We start from the raw sequence: 20,838 nt of genomic DNA on the forward strand, positions 1-20,838 counted from the left end.
TGGTGAATTCTATAAAACATTTAAAGAAGTACTAGTACCAATCCTTTTCAAACTCTTCTAAAAAATAGAAAATAACACTTTCAAACTCATTCTACATGGCCAACATTACTCTGATACCAAAGTCAGACAAGGATATTACAAGAAAAGAAAATTAGAGGTCAATATCATTGAGGAATATAGGTACAAAAATCCACAACAAAATATTAATTAGAGAACGAAATATAACAATATGTTAAAAGTATCATACACTATGATCAAGTGGGAAATATTCCAGGGATGCAAGAATGGCCCAACATCTGCAAATCAATCAATGTGAAAAATAATACAATCATCTCAATAGACGTAGAAAAAGCATTTGACAAAATTCAACATCTTTACATAATAAAAACTCTCAACAAACTGTGTTTAGATGGAATGTACCTCAACATAATGAAAGCCATATATGACAAGCCTACAATTAATATTATACTCAATGGTGAAACACTGAAAGCTTTTTCTCTAAGATCAGGAGCAATACAAGGATGCCTACTCTTACTGCTTTTATTCAACACAGTACTAGAAGTCCTAGCCAGAGCAACTAAGCAAGAAAAAGAAATAAAAGACATCCAAATCAGAAAAGAAGAACTAAAATTGTCTCTATTTGAAGAAACATGATATTATATATAGAAAACCCATAAAGATTCCACCAAAAGACTATTAGAACTAATAAGTTATTTCAGAAAAGTTGCAGGATACAAAATCAATACACAAAAGTCAGTTGTGTTTCTAAACACCAACAACTAACTGTCAGAAAGATGAATTAAGAAAACAATCCTATTTACAATAGCATAAAAATGAATAAAATTACTTAGGAATAAATTTAACCAAGGAAGTGAAAAATCTGTACACTGAAAACTACAAGATATTGATGAAAGAAAGTGAAGAGGACACAAATAAATGGAAAGATAGACCATGTTCATAGGTTAGAAGAATTAATGTTGTTAAAATGTCCACACTAATCAAAGCAATCTATCTACAGATTCAATGCAATCCCTATTAAAATTCTTACCAAAATTTTTCACAGAAAATGCTAAAATTTATTTGAAACCATAAAAGACCCTGAATAGCCACAGCAATCCTAAGAAAGAAGAACAAAGCTAGAGGCGTCATTCCTGATTTCAAACTATATTATAAAGCTATGGAAATCAAAGCAGTAAGATACTGGCATAAAAACAGACATACAGACCAAGGGCACAGAATTGCGAGCCCAGAAATAAACTCGTGCATATAAGGTCAACGAATTTTCACCAAAGGACTCAAAAATATACAATGGTCAAAGGATAATTTCTTCCATAAATTGTGTTAAGAAAACTGGACAGCCACAAGGCGTTGAGTGCAACTGGATCCTTATCTTACACAATACACAAAAATCAACTCAAAATGGATTAAAGACCTGAACATAAGACCTGAAACCATAAAACACCTGAAAGAAAACATGGGAGGTTAGTCCTTGATATTGGTCTTGTCGATGACTTTTTCAATTTGATATCAAAAGCACAGGTGTCAAAGCAAAAATAAACAAGTGAGACTACATCAAACTAAAAGTCTTCTGCACAGCAAAGGAAATCACCAACAAAATGAAAAGGCAACCAATGGAATGGGAGAAAATATTTGCAAACCACATATCCAATGTATACTTTGGTTAATACCCAAAGTATACAAGGAACTCATACAAATCAATAGCAAAAACGTAAATAACCCAAATTTAAAATGAGCAAAGGACCAAAATAAACATCTTTCCAAAGAAGATTTACAAATGGCAAACAGGTACATGAAAAGGTTTTAACATCACTTATCATCAGGGAAATGTAAATTAAAGCCAAAATGAGATAACATCTTACATCTGTTAGACAGTCTATTATCACAGACAAGAGATAACAAATGTTGGCAAGGATGTGGAGAAGAGGGAACACTTGTACACTGTTGGTGGGAATGTAAACTGGTATAGCACTGTTGATAACAGTATGAAGGTTCCTCAAAAAATCAAAAATAGAACTATCAAATGATCTAGCAATCCCATTTCTGAGTATATATCTAAAGGAAATGAAATCAGTATCTCAAAGAAATACCTACACTCCTATGTTCATAGCAGCATTATTCACATTATTCACAAATACCTAAGTATTTGTCAACAGATGAATGGACAAAGAAAATGTGATATATATATATATATATATATATATATATATATATATATACACACACACACACACACATACATATACACACACACACAAACAACGAAATATTATTCAGCCTTAAAACAAGAAGGAAACCTTGTCATTCGCAACAACATGGATAAACCTGGAGAATATTATGCTACATAAAATAAGCCAGACAGAGAAAGACAAATACCACACAGTGTCATTTATAATGGAATCTTTTTTTAAAAAAAGTTCAACTCGTAGAAACAAAGTATAAAATTGGTTTCCAGGGGCTGCAGTTGGGGGAAATAGGAAGAGGTTGGTAAAAGGGTATAAACTTTCAGTTATGAGATGAATAGGTTCTGAAGATTTATTGTTTAACATGGTGATTATAGTTGACAACACTGTATTGTACAATTGAAATTTGCTAAAAGAATAGAACTTAAATATTGTCATCAAAAGAATAGAAGAAAAAAGAAAAGAAAAGAGGTAAAGGTGTGAAGTGATGGTTGTGTCAATTAAGTCAATGGGGGAGAATCCTTTCACAATGTATATCAAATCATCACATTGTAAACTTTAAATATCTTATACTCTACTTACGAATTATACCACAAAAAAGCTGTGGGAGAAAAAGGAAATCAGAAAATCCCCAACCATTCTAAGCTCTTCAGAAATGAAGTCTGATCGACCACTGCTTAAGCTACTTGCAGGTGGCAACCATTATTCATACATGTTTAGGAGCAGTATGAGTCTTCTTGGGCCACCAGGATGCCATTTAGTTCACTGAAGCATACTGAACATTACCCACAGAACTCATACTGTTTCTAGAAGTACCAAATTAGATTCAACAAGGTAATGGGCTAAATGATGGGGAAAATCCAGCATGGGTTTTACAAGTGCAGATATTTGACACCTTTCTCCTAGGAATCTGCTAATTATCACTTTACCTGAAAGGAGCAGGCAACTGGAAGAATAATATCATGATCATTGTGCAGACAGAGAACAGGCTATAATACAGTAAAGAAAGGGAGGCGGGGAGGAGAGAGAAAAAGCTGGGTTTAGAGACACGGGTCTTGATTCATATTCTGACTTGACCATTCTAATATGTGTGACCTCAACACAATCATTTCACCTCTCTACTCCCCGTTTCCTCATCTTCAAAAGAGTATCTACTTTATCTGGTTGTTGTAATGGTTCACGTATATGAACCCATCTTAAACTGTTTGGCCCATGGGAGGTGCCCAGTAAACACTGGTTGAGCACAAGCTTTGGAATCGGACAAATGAGGCTCAAGTCCCAATTCTAATATTTATTAACTCTTTGGAGTGCTGGCAGGTCACTTAACCTGTCTCTCTAAGCCTAAGTTTCTTCATCTATAAGCCTTTTAGGCTTAATGTGGAATGAATTAGATAATGTATAAAATGCTTAACACAATGCCTTACCTAAGGTATTTAATAAATAAAGGATATTATTATTATTTTACATTGAGCCCAGACCGTAAGAAAAGCTAAGAAGCCAGTTTGTGATTTCACCGAAAACTGATGGTGGGTAGAATCTCCTAACTTGGCACCCAAAATTCTTCTGACTTTTGCCAAGAACCCGCTGGTAGCCTTTTCACTGTGCTTTGCATGTAAATCTTGACTATTCTTAATACTCCTGGCATTTTTATGTTAATTTACATTTATATTAATGTCTTTGCTTTTAGCATAAATTCAGAGAGAATCTGAAAATTGAGAATATTCTTCATAACTTTAGTATCCGTTATGGAAATTCAGTTATCACGGCTTCCATGATAGAAATCTTAGAGCATTTCTTTCCAGCTCATAAGTATCCAGATTAAACAAATTAATAAAAGAAATTGTGTTTCCCGAACAACCCTGTTACAGATATTTTATGTTCAGGAGACATGGAAACAATGATGAATTTTCATTTCCACTTTCCATTATTAGGACAATTTTTCCAAATGAAGACTGCCTTTGTCATGAGGACAAAAGCCATAAATGAGTGCCACTGAGAAGCTACCTCTTTTGTGATTGACATCAGGCATTTGAGAGAGAGCTGGCACTATTCAAGAACGAAGTGAAATGGCCCTCACTAACTGCTAGAATATTCCATACCTTTTCTATATCAGATGTTAGTGCTCCCTGTCACCCTATAAGTGTAACAAATTTTAAAAGGCCTTTAATATCACTCACTTGTTCCAATATACCAGAGAATTCACATCGAATTCATTTTAAAACAATCATTGTAGGAAGGTCATTAAACAAAGCTCTATCCATATTCTGCATCAGAGCATTCGCTCTTGAAGGAAATAGTAAGAATGAAACAAGGGAGGCGAGTACAATTAGAACAAAAAGTTGAGAACAAGCCAGAACAACTGTTTGGAAATGCCTTTCCTGTCAACCTTATTTAAAATAGCACCTCCCCTAAACCACACCATCTAAACACTTTCTCTGCTTTATTCCTCTTCATGTTATTATCACCACCTGACATTTGTATTTTTCTTTTTTTTGCTATTTTTGTTAACATCTTTATTGGAGTACAATTGCTTCAAAAGGTTGTGTTAGTTTCTGCTGTTTAACAAAGTGAATCAGCTATATGTATACATATATTCCCATATCTCCTCCCTCTTGTGTCTCCCTTCTACCCTCCCTATCCCACCCCTCTAGGTGGTCACAAAGCACCGAGCTGATCTCCCTGTGCTATGTGGCTGCTTCCCTCTAGCTATCTATTTAACATTTGGTAGTGTATATATGCCCATGCCACTCTCTCACTTTGTCCCAGCTTACACTTACCCGCTCCCCGCCCCCAACACGGTGTCCTCAAGTGCATTTTCTATGTCTGCGTCTTTATTCCTGTCCTGCCCTTAGGTTCTTCAGAACCTTTTTTTTTTTTTTAGATACCATATATATATGTTAGCATAAAGTATTTGTTTTTCTCTTTCTGACTTACTTCACTCTGTATGACAGACTCTGGGTCCATCCGCCTCACTACAGATAACTCAATTTCATTTCTTTTTATGGCTGAGTAATATTCCATTATATATATGTGCCACATCTTCTTTATCCATTCATCTGTCGATGGACACTTAGGTTGCTTCCATGTCCTGGCTATTGTAAATAGAGCTGCAGTGAACATTGTGGTACATGACTCTTTTTGAATTATGGTTTCTCAGGGTACATGCCCATTAGTGGGATTGCTGGGTCGTATGGTAATTCTATTTTTAGTTTTCAAAGGAACCTCCATACTGTTCTCCATAGTGGCTGTAGCAATTTACATTCTCACCAACAGTGCAAGAGGGTTCCCCTTTCTCCACACTCTCTCCAGCATTTATTGTTTTTAGATTTTTTTCATGATGGCCATTTTGACTGGTGTGAAGTGATACCTCATTGTAGTTTTGACTTGCATTTCTCTAATGATTAGTGATGTTGAGCATCCTTTCATGTGTTTGTTGGTGATCTGTATATCTTCTTTGGAGAAATGTCTATTTAGGTCTTCTGCCCATTTTTGGATTGGGTTGTTTGTTTTTTCTGATATTGAGCTGCATGAGCTGCTTGTATATTTTGGAGATTAATCGTTTGTCAGTTGCTTCATTTGCAAATATTTTCTCCCATTCTGAGGGTTGTCTTTTCCTCTTGTTTATGGTTTCCTTTGCTGTGCAAAAGCTTTTAAGTTTCATTAGGTCCCATTTGTTTATTTTTGTTTTTATGTCCATTTCTCTAGGAGGTGGGTCCAAAAGGATCTTGCTGTGATTCATGTCATAGAGTGTTCTGCCTATGTTTTCCTCTAAGAGTTTTATAGTGTCTGGCCTTACATTTAGGTCTTTAATCCATTTGGAGTTTATTTTTGTGTATGGTGTTAGGGAGTGTTCTAATTTCATTCTTTTACATGTAGCTGTCCAGTTTCCCCAGCACCACTTATTGAAGAGGTTGTCTTTTCTCCATTGTATATTCTTGCCTCCTTTATCAAAGATAAGGTGACCATATGTGCGTGGGTTTATCTCTGGGCTTTCTGTCCTGTTCCATTGATCTATATTTCTGTTTTTGTGCCAGTACCATACTGTCTTGATTACTGTAGCTTTGTAGTATAGTCTGAAGTCAGGGAGCCTGGATTCCTCCAGCTCCATTTTTCTTTCGCAACACTGCTTTGGCAATTTGGGGTCTTTTGTGTTTCCATACAAATTGTGAAATTTTTTGTTCTGGTTCTGTGAAAAATGACATTGGTAGTTTTGATAGGGATTGATAGGGATTTGATAGGGATTGCAGTGAATCTGTAGATTGCTTTAGATAGTACACTCATTTTCACAATGTTGATTCTTCCAGTCCAAGAACATGGCATATCTCTCCATCTGTTCGTATCAACTTTAATTTCTTTCATCAGTGTCTTATAGTTTTCTGCATACAGGTCTTCTTTCTCCTTAGGTAGGTTAATTCCGAGGTATCTTATTGTTTTTGTTGCAATGGTAAATGGGAGTGTTTCCCTAATTCCTCTTTCAGATTTTTCATCACCAGTGTCTAGGAATGCAAGAGATTTCTGTGCATTAATTCTGTATCCTGCTACTTTACCAAATTTATTGATTAGCTCGAGTAGTTTTCTGGTAGCATCTTTAGAATTCTCTATGTATAGTATCATGTCATCTGCAAACAGTGACAGTTTTAGTTCTTTTCCTGTTTGGATTCCTTTTACTTCTTTTTCTTCTCTGATTGCTGTGGCTAAAACTTCCAAAACTATGCTGAATGAGAGTGGTAAGAGTGCGCAACCTTATCTTGTTCCTGATCTTAGTGGAAATGGTTTCAGTTTTTCACCATTGAGAACAATGTTGGCTGTGGGTTTGTCATATATGGTCTTTATTCTGTTGAGGTAAGTTCCTTCTATGCCTACTTTCTGGTGGGTTTTTAACATAAATGGGTGTTGAATTTTGTTGAAACCTTTTCCTGTTTGATTGAGATTGTCATATGGTTTTTATCCTACAATTTGTTAATATGGTGTATCACATTGATTGATTTGCATATACTAAAGAATCCATGCATTCCTGGGATAAACCCCACTTGATCATTGTGTATGATCCTTTTAATGTGCTGTTGGATTCTGTTTGCTAGTATTTTGTTGAGGATTTCTGCATCTATGTTCATCAGTGACATTGGCCTGTAGTTTTCTCTCTTTGTGACATCTTTGTCTGGTTTTGGTATCAGGGTGATGGTGGCCTTGTAGAATGAGTTTGGGAGTATTCCTCCCTCTGATATATTTTGGAAGATTTTGAGAAGGATACATGTTAGCTCTTCTCTAAATGTTTGACAGAATTCACCTGTGAAGCCATCTGGTCCTGGACTTTTGTTTGTTGGAAGATTTTTAATCACAGTTTCAATTTCAGTGCTTGTGATTGGTCTGTTCATATTTTCTATTTCCTCCTGTTTCAGTCATGGAAGGCTGTGCTATTCTAAGAATTTTTCCATTTCTTCCAGGTTGTCCTTTTTATTGGCATACAGTTGCTTGTAGTAATCTCTCATGATCTTTTGTATTTCTGCAGTGTCAGTTGTTACTTCTTTTTCATTTCTCTTTCCGTTGATTTGAGTCTTCTCCCTTTTTTTCATGATGAGCCTGGCTAATGGTTTATCAATTTTGTTTATCTTCTCAAAGAACCAGCTTTTAGTTTTATTGATCTTTGCTATTGTTTCTTTCATTTCTTTTTCATTTATTTCTGATCTGACCTTTATGATTTCTTTCCTTCTGCTAACTTTGGGGGGTCTTTTGTTCTTCTTTCTCTAATTGCTTTAGGTGTAAGTTTAGGTTATTTATTTGAGACATATCTTGTTTCTTAAGGTAGGATTGTATTGCTATAAACTTCCCTCTTAGAACTGTTTTTGCTGCGTCCCATAGGTTTTGGGTCATCGTGTTTTCATTGTCATTTGTTTCTAGGTATTTTTGGATTTCCTCTTTGATTTCTTCAGTGATCTCTTGGTTATTTACTAGCGTATTGTTTAGCCTCCATGTGTTTCTATTTTTTACAGGTTTTTTTCCCTGTAATTGATATCTAGTCTCTTAGCATTGTGGTTAGAAAAGATACTTGATATGATTTCAATTTTCTTAAATTTACTGAGGCTTGACTTGCGACCCAAGATATGATCTATCCTGGAGAATGTTCCATGAGCATTACAGAAGAAAGTGTATTCTGTTGCTTTTGGATGGAATGTCCTATAAATATCAATTAAGTCCACCTTGTCTAATGTGTCATTTGAAGCTTGTGTTTCCTTATTTATTTTCATTTTGGATGATCTGTCCTTTGGTGAAAGTGAGGTGTTAAAGTCTCCTACTATTATTGTGTTACTGTCGATTTCCCCTTTTATGGCTGTTAGCATTTGCCTTATGCATTGAGGTGCTCCTATGTTGGGTGCATAAATATTTACTATTGTTATATCTTCTTCTTGGATTGATCCCCGGATCATTATGTAGTGTCCTTCTTAGCCTCTTGTAATAGTCTTTATTTTAAAGTCTATTTTGTCTGATATGAGAATTGCTACTCCAGCTTTCTTTTGATTTCCATTTGCATGGAATATCTTTTCCATCTCCTCACTTTCAGTCTGTATGTGTCCCTAGGTCTGAAGTGGGTCTCTTGTAGACAGCATATATATGGGTCTTGTCTTTGTATCCATTCAGCCAGTCTATGTCTTTTGGTTGGAGCATTTAATCCACTTACATTTAAGGTAATTATTGATATGTATGCTCCTATTACCATTTTCTTAATTGTTTTGGGTTTGTTTTTGTAGGCCTTTCCTTCTCTTATGTTTCCTGCCTAGAGTAGTTCCTTTGGCATTTGTTGTAAAGCTGGTTTGGTGGTGCTGAATTCTCTTAACTTTTGCTTGTCTGTAAAGGTTTTAATTTGTCGAATCTGAATGAGATCCTTGCTGGGTAGAGTAATCTTGGTTGTAGGTTTTTCCCTTTCATCACTTTAAATATGTCCTGCCACCCCCTTCTGGCTTGCAGGGTTTCTGCTGATAGATCAGCTGTTAACCTTATGGGGATTCCCTTGTATGTTATTTGTTGTTTTTCCCTTGCTGCTTTTAATATTTTTTCTTTGTATTTAATTTTTGATAGTTCAATTAATATGTGTCTTGGTGTGTATCGCCTTGGATTTATCCTGTATGGGATTCTCTGTGCTTCCTGGACTTGATTGACTATTTCCTTTCCCATGTTAGGGAAGTTTTCAACTATAATCTCTTCAAATGCCTTCTCAGAAACTTTCTTTTTCTCTTCTTCTTCTGGGACCCATATAACTCGAATGTTGGTGTGTTTAATGTTTTCCCAGAGGTCTCTGAGATTGTCCTCAGTTCTTCTCATTCTTTTTTCTTTATTCTGCTCTGTGGCAGTTATTTCCACTATTTTATCTTCCAGCCCACTTATCTGTTCTTCTGCTTCAGTTATTCTGCTATTTATTCCTTCTAGAGAATTTTTAATTTCATTTATTGTGGTGTCATCATTGTTTGTTTGCTCTTTAGTTCTTCTAAGTCCTTGTTAAATGTTTCTTGTATATTCTCCAATCTATTTCCAAGATTTTGGCTTGTCTTTACTATCATTACTCTGAATTCTTTTTCAGGTAGACTGCCTATTCCCTCTTCATTTGTTTGGTCTGGTGAGTTTTTACCTTGCTCCTTCATCTGCTGCATATTTCTCTGTCTTCTCATTTTGCTTAACTTACTGTGTTTGGGGTCTCCTTTTCACAGGCTGCAGGTTCATAGTTCCCATTGTTTTTGGTGTCTGCCCCCAGTGGGTAAGGTTTGTTCAGTGGCTTGTGTAGGCTTCCTGGTGGAGGGGACTGGTGAATGTTTTCTGATGGGTAGGACTGGATTTTGTCTTTCTTCTGGGCAGGGCCACGTCCAGTGGTGTGTTTTGGGGTATCTGTGAACTTAGTTTAATTTTAAGCAGCCTCTCTGCTAATGGGTGGGGTTGTGTCCCTGTCTTGCTAGCGGTTTGGCATGTGGCATCCAGCACTGGAGCTTGCTGGCCGTTGGGTGGAGCTGGGTCTTAGTGTTGAGATGGAGATCTCTAGGAGAGATCTCACCAATTGATATTACATGCGGCCACGAAGTCTCTGGTGGTCCAGTGTCCTGGAGTTGGCTCTCCCACCTCTGAGACTCAGGCCTGACACCCAGCTGAGCACTAAGACCCTGTCAGCCACACGGCTCAGAAGAAAAGGAAGGGAAAAAAAGGAAGAGAAAAAATAATATAATAAAATATAAAAAATAATAAAATAAAAAAATATATAATAAAAAAATAAAAAGAGAGCAACAAAACCAATAAACAAGTCCACCAATGATAACAAGCACTAAAGACTAAACTAAGATAAACGTAATAATCAGAAACAAATCAGTCACAGACAGCAAACCCCAAGTCTACAGTTGCTCCCAAAGTCCACCGTCTCAATTTTGGGAACATTCATTTTCTATTCAGGTATTCCATAGATGCAGGGTTCATCAAGTTGTCTGTGGAGATTTAATCTGCTCCTCCTGAGGCTGCTGGGAGAGATTTCCCTTCCTCTTCTTTGTTCTCACAGCTCCTGGGGTTCAGCTTTGATTTTGGCCCCACCTCCATGTGTAGGTCACCCTCAGGCATCTGTTCCCCACCCAGACAGGAAGGGGTTAAAGCAGTGGCTGATTAGGGCTCTCTTGCTTACTCAGGTCAGGGAGAGGGTGGGGTATGGTAGTCATAATTGGAATGCAGGGTGAGCCTGTGGTGGCAGAGGCCCGTATGACACTGCAACAGCCTGAGGTGCACCGTGCATTCTCCCGGGGAAGTTGTCCCTGGATCATGGGACCCTGGCAATGGCGGGCTGCACGGGCTTCCAGGAGGGGAGGTGTGGATAGTGACCTGTGCTTGCACACAGGCTTCTTGGTGGCTGCAGCAGCAGCCTTAGCTTTCATGCCCGTCTCTGGGGTCTGCGCTGATAGCCGTGGCTCGCGCCCATCTCTGGAGCTCATTTAGGCAGTTCTCTAAATCCCCTCTCCTTGCACACCCCGAAACAATGGTCTCTTGCCTCTTCAGCAGGTCCAGACATTTTCTCTGACTCCTTCCCGGCTAGCTGTGGCATACTAGCCCCCTTCAGGCTGTGTTCACACAGCCATCCCCAGTCCTCTCCCTGGAATCCGACCTCCAAAGCCCGAGCCTCAGCTCCCAGCCCCCGCCTGACCCGGCGGGTGAGCACAAGCCTCTCGGGCCGGTGAGTGCTGGTCAGCACCGATCCTCTGTGCGGGAATATCTCCACTTTGCCCTCCGCACCCCTGTGGCTGCGCTCTCCTCCGTGGCTCCAAAGCTTCCCCACCCCGCCCAACCCCCATCTCTGCCAGTGAAGGGGCTTCCTAGTGTGTGGAAACTTTTCCTCCTTCATAGCTCCCTCCCAGAGGTGCAGGTCCCGTCCCTATTCTTTTGTCTCTGTTTTTTCTTTTTTCTTTTGCCCTACCCAGGTACATGGGGAGTTTCTTGCCTTTTGGGAAGTCTGAGGTCTTCAGCCAGAATTCAGTGGGTGTTCTGTAGGAGTTGTTCCACATGTAGATGTATTTCTGATGTATTTGTGGGGAGGAAGGTGATTTCCATGTCTTACTCCTCCTCCATCTTCCAAACAGCCTGTATTTTTTTTTAGCTAATTTATTTATAGTATGCTTTCAGAAATTCCCTGGTGGTCCAGTGGTTAGGACTCTGTGCTTTCACTGCCCATGGCAAGGGCTCAGTCTCTGGCTGGGGAACTAAGATCCCACAAGCCACACCGTGTGGCCAAAAATGAATAAATACATAAATAAATATAGTATGCTTTCCCCTTAAGAATGCAAGCTCCATAATGGCAGGATTTTGTGCCTATTTTGTTCATTGACTATACCTCCCCCAGTGCTAGGACAGAATCTGGCATACAGTGTGCATTCAATAAATATGTGTGTGGAAGGAATAAGGACCATTAGCTGAGTAACCCAAGTAGGCCTCCACAAGACTGGAAATTGAGGCTTCTAGTCAATTCCCAGAGAGATGTTAGGAAAAACAGGCAAATTTTCCTTTTGATACTCACCACTTTCTCACAATTTCAGAGGCTCAAAAGTAGCTAATGGTGGGAAAAGAAAATAAACGTTAACTTGGAGAAGGTGCTTGATTATAGTCATGATAGAAGAAACAGCTAAAATAAGAATGAGGCAGTATTTTTTCCTGTCAGATTAGCACTCAGTGTTGGTGGGGGCATAGGAGAAGCAGTGACTCACAGACATTGCTGGAAGGGTAGATTGGTGCAACTTTTATGGCAAAAAATTGTGTAATAACTTTCATCTAATAATTCTACCCTTAAGACTTTGTCCTGCAGATATACTTGTACATGTGTACACCGTTGGAAATAGGAAAAGATTAAAACAACCTAAATGTCCACTAGAAGGGAACTGGCTGTATAAATGATATGATATATAAGCAACAGAACACCATGCAGCCTTTAAAAAAGAATAAGGTAGACCACTATAGTTCACCTCTCCAGAAGCTCACAGTTGGTATTGCCAAACATTTTTTGAATTTGCAGACTACCTTATAGCATTATTAGTGAACATAGTTTTTACTCCAATAGCAAAGCTTTTGTAACTGTGAAAATATGTTTTATCTAGAATTATAGGCATCTCAGAAAACTAACACAAACGGATTGTAGATGGTGGACATGAACTTTACTTCATCTCCAATAATTTTAAATTTAGTTTGTTATACATTCCAGATCCATTTCAAGATACATCTTCTCCATGAAGGCTTCCCCTGGGCCCCTGTGAATACTGCATGACAAGCACCCCCAGAGCCTTAGTCTCAGGAGGCAGTACAGGAACTAGTCATCCTACCCACGATGGCATCAGACTTTTGCATTAAGTCAGGAAAAGTGGTATCTAAGGATGTAGAGAATTATCTACTAGATGAAATCTTACTAAGCCCACAAGCTAAATGCAAAAAATGATGGCCATACCATGCACCCAGATGTTTGAATCAGAAACCTAGAGATCATACTGGATTGTTCTTTCTTTCCCCATACAACAGTTCATCAACAAATTCTGTCCACTCTACTATCAAAATAAATCTCCACTCCCTTCCTCCATCTCCATTGCCTACATGTGAGACTGCAAGAGCCCCCTAATCATTCTCTTTCCTTTCATGCACCCTCCCACTCTGCTTGTACCCAAAATTTCTCTGACTTCTGCTCAAGAATCCACGGGTAGTATAAGAGTAATAATAAAATATAGACTAAGTACAATGGTTAAATAAAACAGAAAGAGAGCGGGGGAAATCAGCTCTGCTTAAGGAGATCAGGAAAGTTTTCACAGAAGAGAACACCCTTTGATCATTTCTTGAAGGACAAGCAGCAATTTTCCAGATGGGTGATGTGTGCGTGGGAGAGCTTGTCGGCAGAAGGAATAGCATGTACAAAGGCACTGAGGCATGAATCAGCAGACTGTTTAGTAAATTGAAAGCAGTTCAGGATGGGTAGGGAGCAGGATGGATGTGGGAGGGTGGTAAGGAAGGTAAGCAAAGTCCACCCATGGAGAACCTATGCCTTATGAGCCATTTTGAAGAATCTGACCTCTTTCATGGAGTCCAGTGGTTATCAATGCTTTGGTGTTATAAATCTTTAAAATCTAGTGAAACTATGAACCATATTCTCAGGAAAAAGAGGGAAAAAACACACTCACCAAAATAATGCACACAGTGTCCACAAACACTCTGAAGCCCAGAAATAGCTTGGACTTTAGGTTTAAAATCCTGTTATAGGCAACATACCCATTTTCAGTTTTTTTAAATGGCTGGAAGTATATACAACAATCAGGAGAGTAATATTATCCAATTTGTGTTTCAGAACAATAGCCAGCTCTGTTGTGAACAGATAAAAAGCAAGTGAGATTAATGGTAGAATGAGCAAAAAGGCACAATGACAACCATCTGGTCAGGAGATGATAAAAGAAATTGTCAAGAAATTTTTGGAAAGATGAGTGATCCAACCTATCAGATATTTAAATACATTACAATAGTTAATGTGATGCTGATCAAAAAAGAGCTAAAGAAATCAATGAAAAAGATAGAAAATCTACATACAGAGTTGTGTATTATGTTTTTTCAAGATAAAACTTGAAAGGGAAAGGACAGATTATTCAGGAAATCATTGTCAAGACAAGTGGAAAACTATTTGGAAAAGATATAAACTTAAATTCTCACATTGCCATACAACAAAATAAATTCCAGATGGATCACAATCTAAATGTAAAATAAAGAAACCAAAAAAGTACTGGAAGAAAATGTAGGGAAAGTGTATATAATCTTGGGATGGGGAAGATTTCTAAATCTTTCTAAACACAACAAAGGCAAAAACTTTAAAAGGAAAACAGGCAAAGACTCAACTACATACACAAAAATTTCTCATGTAAAAATATACCAAGGGAAAAAAGTCAAAAGGTGACTAAGCAAATGGGAAAAAAGATAGAAGACGCATAGCCAAATGAATACTATCTTGCTGCATAAAGAATTTCAATAAGATTAATTGGAAAATAAGCATCGCAAAAGAAATATAAGCAAGGAATACTAGTAGGCAATTTATATAGGAAAAAATATCCAACTTCATTAGTATTTTAAGAAATACAAATAAAACCACCGTGAGGTACCATTTCCCTCGCATCAGTTTGGCAAGGTTTTTATTTAAAAACACTACTACTTAAAGCAGGATACAAAATTAATGCACAGAAATCTCTTGCACTCCTATACACTAATAATGAAAAATCTGAAAGGGAAATTAAGGAAACACTTCCATTTACCATTGCAACAAAAAGAATAAAATACCTAGGAATAAACCTACCTAAGGAGAAAAAAGACCTGTATGCAGAAAACTATAAGACACTGATGAAAGAAATGAAAGATGATACAAACAGATGGAGAGATATACCATGTTCTTGGATTGGAAGAATCAACATTGTGAAAATGACTATACTACCCAAAGCAATCTACAGATTCAGTGTAATCCTTATCAAACTACCAATGTCATTTTTCACAGAACTAGAACAAAAAATTTCACAATTTGTATGGAAACACAAAATACCCTGAATAGCCAAAGCAATCTTGAGAAAGAAAAACGGAGCTGGAGGAATCAGGCTCCCTGACTTCAGACTATACTACAAAGCTACAGTAATCAAAACAGTATGGTACTGGCACAAAAACAGAAACATAGATCAATGGAACAGGATAGAAAGCCCAGAGATAAACCCACGCACATATGGTCACCTTATCTTTGATAAAGGAGGAAAGAATATAAAATGGAGAAAAGATAACCTCTTCAATAAGTGGTGCTGGGAAAACTGGACAGCTACATGTAAAAGAATGAAATTAGAACACTCCCTAACACCATACACAAAAATAAACTCCAAATGGATTAAAGACCTAAATGTAAGGCCAGACACTATAAAACTCTTAGAGGAAAACATAGGCAGAACACTCTATGACATAAATCACAGCAAGATCCTTTTGGACCCACTTCCTAGAGAATTGGAAATAAAAACAAAAATAAACAAATGGGACCTAATGAAACTTAAAAGCTTTTGCACAGCAAAGGAAACCATAAACAAGAGGAAAAGACAACCCTCAGAATGGGAGAAAATATTTGCAAACAAAACAACTGACAAAGGATTAATCTCCAAAATATACAAGCAGCTCATGCAGCTCAATATCAAAAAAACAAACAGCCCAATCCAAAAATGGGCAGAAGACCTAAATAGACATTTCTCCAAAGAAGATATGCAGATGGCCAACAAACACATGAAAGGATGCTCAACATCACTAATCATTAGAGAAATGCAAGTGAAAACTACAATGAGGGATCACCTCACACCAGTCAAAATGGCCATCATGAAAAAACCTACAAATAATAAATGCTGGAGAGGGTGTGGAGAAAGGGGAACCCTCTTGCACTGTTGGTGGGAATGTAAATTGATACAGCCACTATGGAGAACAGTATGGAGGTTTCTCAAAAACCTAAACATAGAACTACCATATGACCCAGCAATCCCACTAATGGGCATATACCCTGAGAAAACCTTAATTCAAAAAGATTCATGTACCACAATGTTCACTGCAGGTCTATTTACAATAGCCAGGACATGGAAGCAACCTAAGTGTCCATCGACAGATGAATGGATAAAGAAGATGTGTCACATATATGCAATGGAATATTACTCAGCCATAAAAAGAAACGAAATTGAGTTATTTGTAGTGAGGTGGATGGACCTAGAGACTGTCATACAGAGTGAAGTAAGTCAGAAAGAGAAAAACAAATACCATATGCTTACACATATATATGGAATCTAAAAAAAAAAAAATGGTTCTGAAGAACCTAGTGGCAGTACAGGAATAAAGACGCAGACGTAGAGAATGGACTTGAGGACACGGGGAGGGGGAAGGGTAAGCTGGGACGAAGTGAGAGAGAGGCAATGACATATATACACTACCAAATGTAAAACAGATAGCTAGTGGGAAGCAGCTGCATAGCACAGGGAGATCAGCTCGGTGCTCTGTGACCACCTAGAGGGGTGGGATAGGGAAGCTGGGAGGAAGGCGCAAGAGGGAGGAGATATGGGGATATATGTATACATAGAGCTGATTCACACTGTTGTACAGCAGAAACTAACACACCATTGTAAAGCAATTATACTTCAATAAAGATGTTAAAAGTAACAAATAAAAATAAAAACAATACTACTTAAGATACAGGAAAATATGCCTTCTCATGCACCACTGGTAGGAGAATAAATTGAAGGGAAAAAAAACTTTCTGGAGGGCAATTTAACAAAAAGAATCAAACCTTTACAAGCAAATATACCCTTTAGTCTACCAGCTCTGCTTCTAGATGTGTATCCTAAGAAAATGATTCTGTTTTAGCTATAAGGAAATAACATAACAATTTTTACTGTAGCAAATAATTTAAATTTGATTGAATAGGTGAATGCCATCTAATCATTAAAAACTAACACTAAAAAAGTATGCTGTAGAAATATATTTAGAGGCATGAACTGATGTTCACACCAGTTTGTTAAATTGAAAAACAAAATAAAAACAAAAGCAGGTGATAAAACCGTATTATCACATACTAGCCTAGCACAACCCCACTACCACCCCATGCTACCATACATAAACAAGAGAATATATGTTGGTTGAGATATTAATTTGAAGTACATTGATACAACAAATGATAGCTAATTATCAGTAGTAGTAGTAGCAGTAATAGAAACAATACACAACACTAAGCAAATGGCAGCCTGACTCACAGTTAACATGTCAGTAACGGAATTCAGATAGGGAGCCCGGTTTCTAGAATCCCTTCACTGGTCTGCTGCAATACCGCTGATGTAGCATGATTGACCTTGTTGTATCTCCTCATACTGGTCGCTTCATCCTAATCCTGCCCCTTTCCCTGCCAAATTTTGGCCCAGAAATTTCAAAAGGAAGAACACAGAGAGAAAAACTACATGCAGTTGGACATGGAAACTATGAAGCGACAGAAAAAGAGGTTTGGGGTTGCTGCTGCATCCCCTGGAGGTGTCAATAATTTCTCTAGTAGTGGTACTGATTGACATGAGTTGGAAAGCATTGCTCCAGATTGATGGGCTGACAGCTATGTGGTGATAGTCCTGGTATAACTTAGCACAAGAGTGCTTAGATACCATCCTGTGGCCTCCGGCTCACTAACACATGCTGATTTCTAAGTATCCCTTAGATACTTGTATAGCTCGTGGCAAGTACCATGTTTTCATCCATTTCCAATATAATGTTTTCATTTCAAAAGGTCCACATGGGGCCCCTGAAAATTTACAACTATCATATAAATCAGTTTACCATGCATTAAAACCACATCATATACACTTTAGAACAGCATCTCAACCAATCTGTACTTCATTTTGAGATATGCTAGCATGGAAGTTACAACGAGTAATATTTAAGCCTAATTTGCAATGGAAAAAACATGTTTCTATTTAGTTCACATTTGCAAACTTATCTTTGTGACTGCTAATTCCTTTGCTTCTGATTCCCTCCTTTCAAAACTATAGACAAGAGGTTCATCAGAAGACCTTACTCGGTACTGAAAGCAGTTGAATGTGAGGCAAAAAAATGGAGTAGATTTTGAAATTGGGGAAAAATAGAAAGAAAGAAAACTAATGCCCACATAAATGAGTGGATGTTTAACAAAGGAAGTTATCCCAAAGGTCAGAGATTGGCAGAGGAAATATACTATTTACCAATGGTGGGGAAGGAAAAAATCCCAAAGACACATAAAACTTACTCTAAATATTTGCCATTCTGTTTTATTTAAGACCAGGGTACATTAGCAGCAGAGAGCTGTGTACACAGTGAGGACACCAAGTTAGAGGGTCCAGTTCCTTAATCAGCAGCGAGAAGTTAATCTCACCAGTCCTAATCAGTTTCAGCAGAATTCCTATTACTAACTGAGAGTGGTAATCTCAGAGAATATCTATTTTACTATCAATAGTTCTTTAGTTCTTCATAATTTTTTAAATTTATTTTATTTTGTTTTATTTATAGTGTATTCTAGCTCAGTTATCTTGTTTGATTTATCTCACGATTTTGCTTACTATCATTTGTTTGGAACCTCACTCCTACAAGTTGCTGGAACCTATTTTGTTGACATTTACAGTCATTCCACATAGTAGAAAATAATAAATTATATTTTGTTAAGAGAAAATGCAATTATTAGTCTACTTTGACAGCTTTCATTGATGAAAAAGGCATCCTCCTCATAAATTAAATTTTATGTGAGTTTCCTTTATATTTGGAAATTCCAGGAGTGATTATTTAAAAGCAAAATCATCCATTTACCAGAATAACTCAGAACAAACCCGTGGTGTTATAAGACCTGACAGTATTTCTTGGAACAGAATGTTATTAGCTCATAAATTTAAGGCAGGCACACAGATGCCTGCCCCACACATAACATAAAACATTTTGCTTCAAAAAACCCTCGGTCACATTTTGACCATAAACACTACATACTTGATAATCTCACCAGTGGGAGGTTTAGGTTGTAAAGGGTTTACCATTTCTCACACATTCAGGCAGAAAGATGTACTCTTTCGTTCTGAAGATCCTCACTTGGTTTCCCCCATACTTCATCAACAAACCCATGCTTCACTCCTGAAGTCTCTTTTCTAACTTACCTTGGGCATACAAATCTGGAACGGGAGAGATGCTGCAGTACAGGCAGCGTCAGCATGTGGCCAAGGGAAATGAAATCTCAGTTCCTACCAACAATACAAACCTCTGACATTTGATAGCAGGGAAAAAAAGGGGGGAGCTAACGTCCCATCTAATCTCAGTGCTTTCGCAGCAGATATTTAAATGAAAACAGTTCAAGCTCCTGACGCCACAGAGGGTAGACTTTGCATAATGCTCAGTTTCTAATGCCTCCAGAAGGTATCTGATATTTATTTATAAGCCAAATATATTACGCCTGAAATGAAAAAGCTTCTAGAATTTCCAAAAAGCTTGCATAAAATTGCCTGAATATGTATTAGCATATAAGTTGGAAGAAAACATTTTTTAATCCTACTTAGGTTTTTCTGGTTATTATTTGCCCTCCCCACCCTGTCCCATACACTGGATCATGAAAACACGATTTTAAAGATTTTTAACACAGACATCATTGACTTGATTGTTCAAATCTCCCTGAAGCCCATTTTTAAAGATCACCTGGGAAAAAAATCTTTGGAGATTTTGTAAACTGTCCCAGGTTCAAAAAAAGCAGAGACGTGAGTGCAAAGACCCTTTGAGATTATGAGATGGCAAATGAGGAGGCTTCAGGAGGTGTTCTGAAAGAAACAAGTCCCTCACAAATGGAACTGAAAAGCAACAAGTCATTTTTCTCCCTAATCGTAACAAAAGAAACTGAAGCAAACTCCTGTTTAACTGGAATTAAACCATCAGAAGTTCACATAACCATTATTTTATTAAGTCGCCTTTCATGAGAAAGAGACAAATGAAACATAAACAAGCTGGCTCAGAGACTTATTTTTAAAAGCAGCTATTAGGATACAATCAGTGGAGATTTAACCTGAAATTCAGCCTCATAAATATGAAAAGGATTCTAAAGTTGTGATTCATGTTCATATGATAATGTTAGTAGTGAGTGTATTTTATCATTTGCTAATCATTTGAAAAGTGGTTTTGCCCCAGATTGATATGAGTTCTAACCCCAAGTTAATTACAATATATAAGGTTTTAATTAACCTATCCCCAGCCTATTTTGGACAAATTGAAATCACAACAAAATGAAGAATGCGGGTTATTTATTTTACTTGGGGAGAGAGGGACAGGGAGACTGAGTGAATTATTTAAAAAGGTAACTTTAATATGCATCATTTCTTTGTAGAGCAATTAGATGAGAACACAAGGTTAGAGAATGAAAAATTTGTATCTACAATATAATTTACTTTATAGCAGAATAAATTTGGGGAAAATTCACAAACTCAGTTTTACCAAATGTAAGTTAAGGGTGTCAGTATGCTTTCTGTATCTTCCACAATACAAAATTACGAGGTTCACTGACCTGGTCAAAGTGAGCTGGATAAAGGTAATTGGCCATATAAATGGTGAAACCTATTTTTACGTG

General features: G+C 37.4%; 1 protein-coding gene across 1 annotated transcript in view; it reads right to left on the bottom strand.

The window, feature by feature from the left end:
- The window catches only part of DEPDC1B (DEP domain containing 1B), a 278,101-nt gene that overhangs the window by 16,740 nt on the left and 240,523 nt on the right, over nucleotides 1–20,838 (bottom strand). Inside the window, exon 16 of the mRNA XM_082382374.1 lies at nucleotides 12,232–12,264. The gene's annotated coding sequence lies outside the window, so the exon portion shown is untranslated. The remainder of the gene's footprint in view (nucleotides 1–12,231; nucleotides 12,265–20,838) is intronic.

Source organism: Balaenoptera borealis (assembly GCF_965194805.1).
Source record: "Balaenoptera borealis genome assembly, chromosome: 2".
In the NCBI taxonomy this organism is placed as follows: Eukaryota; Metazoa; Chordata; class Mammalia; order Artiodactyla; family Balaenopteridae; genus Balaenoptera; species Balaenoptera borealis.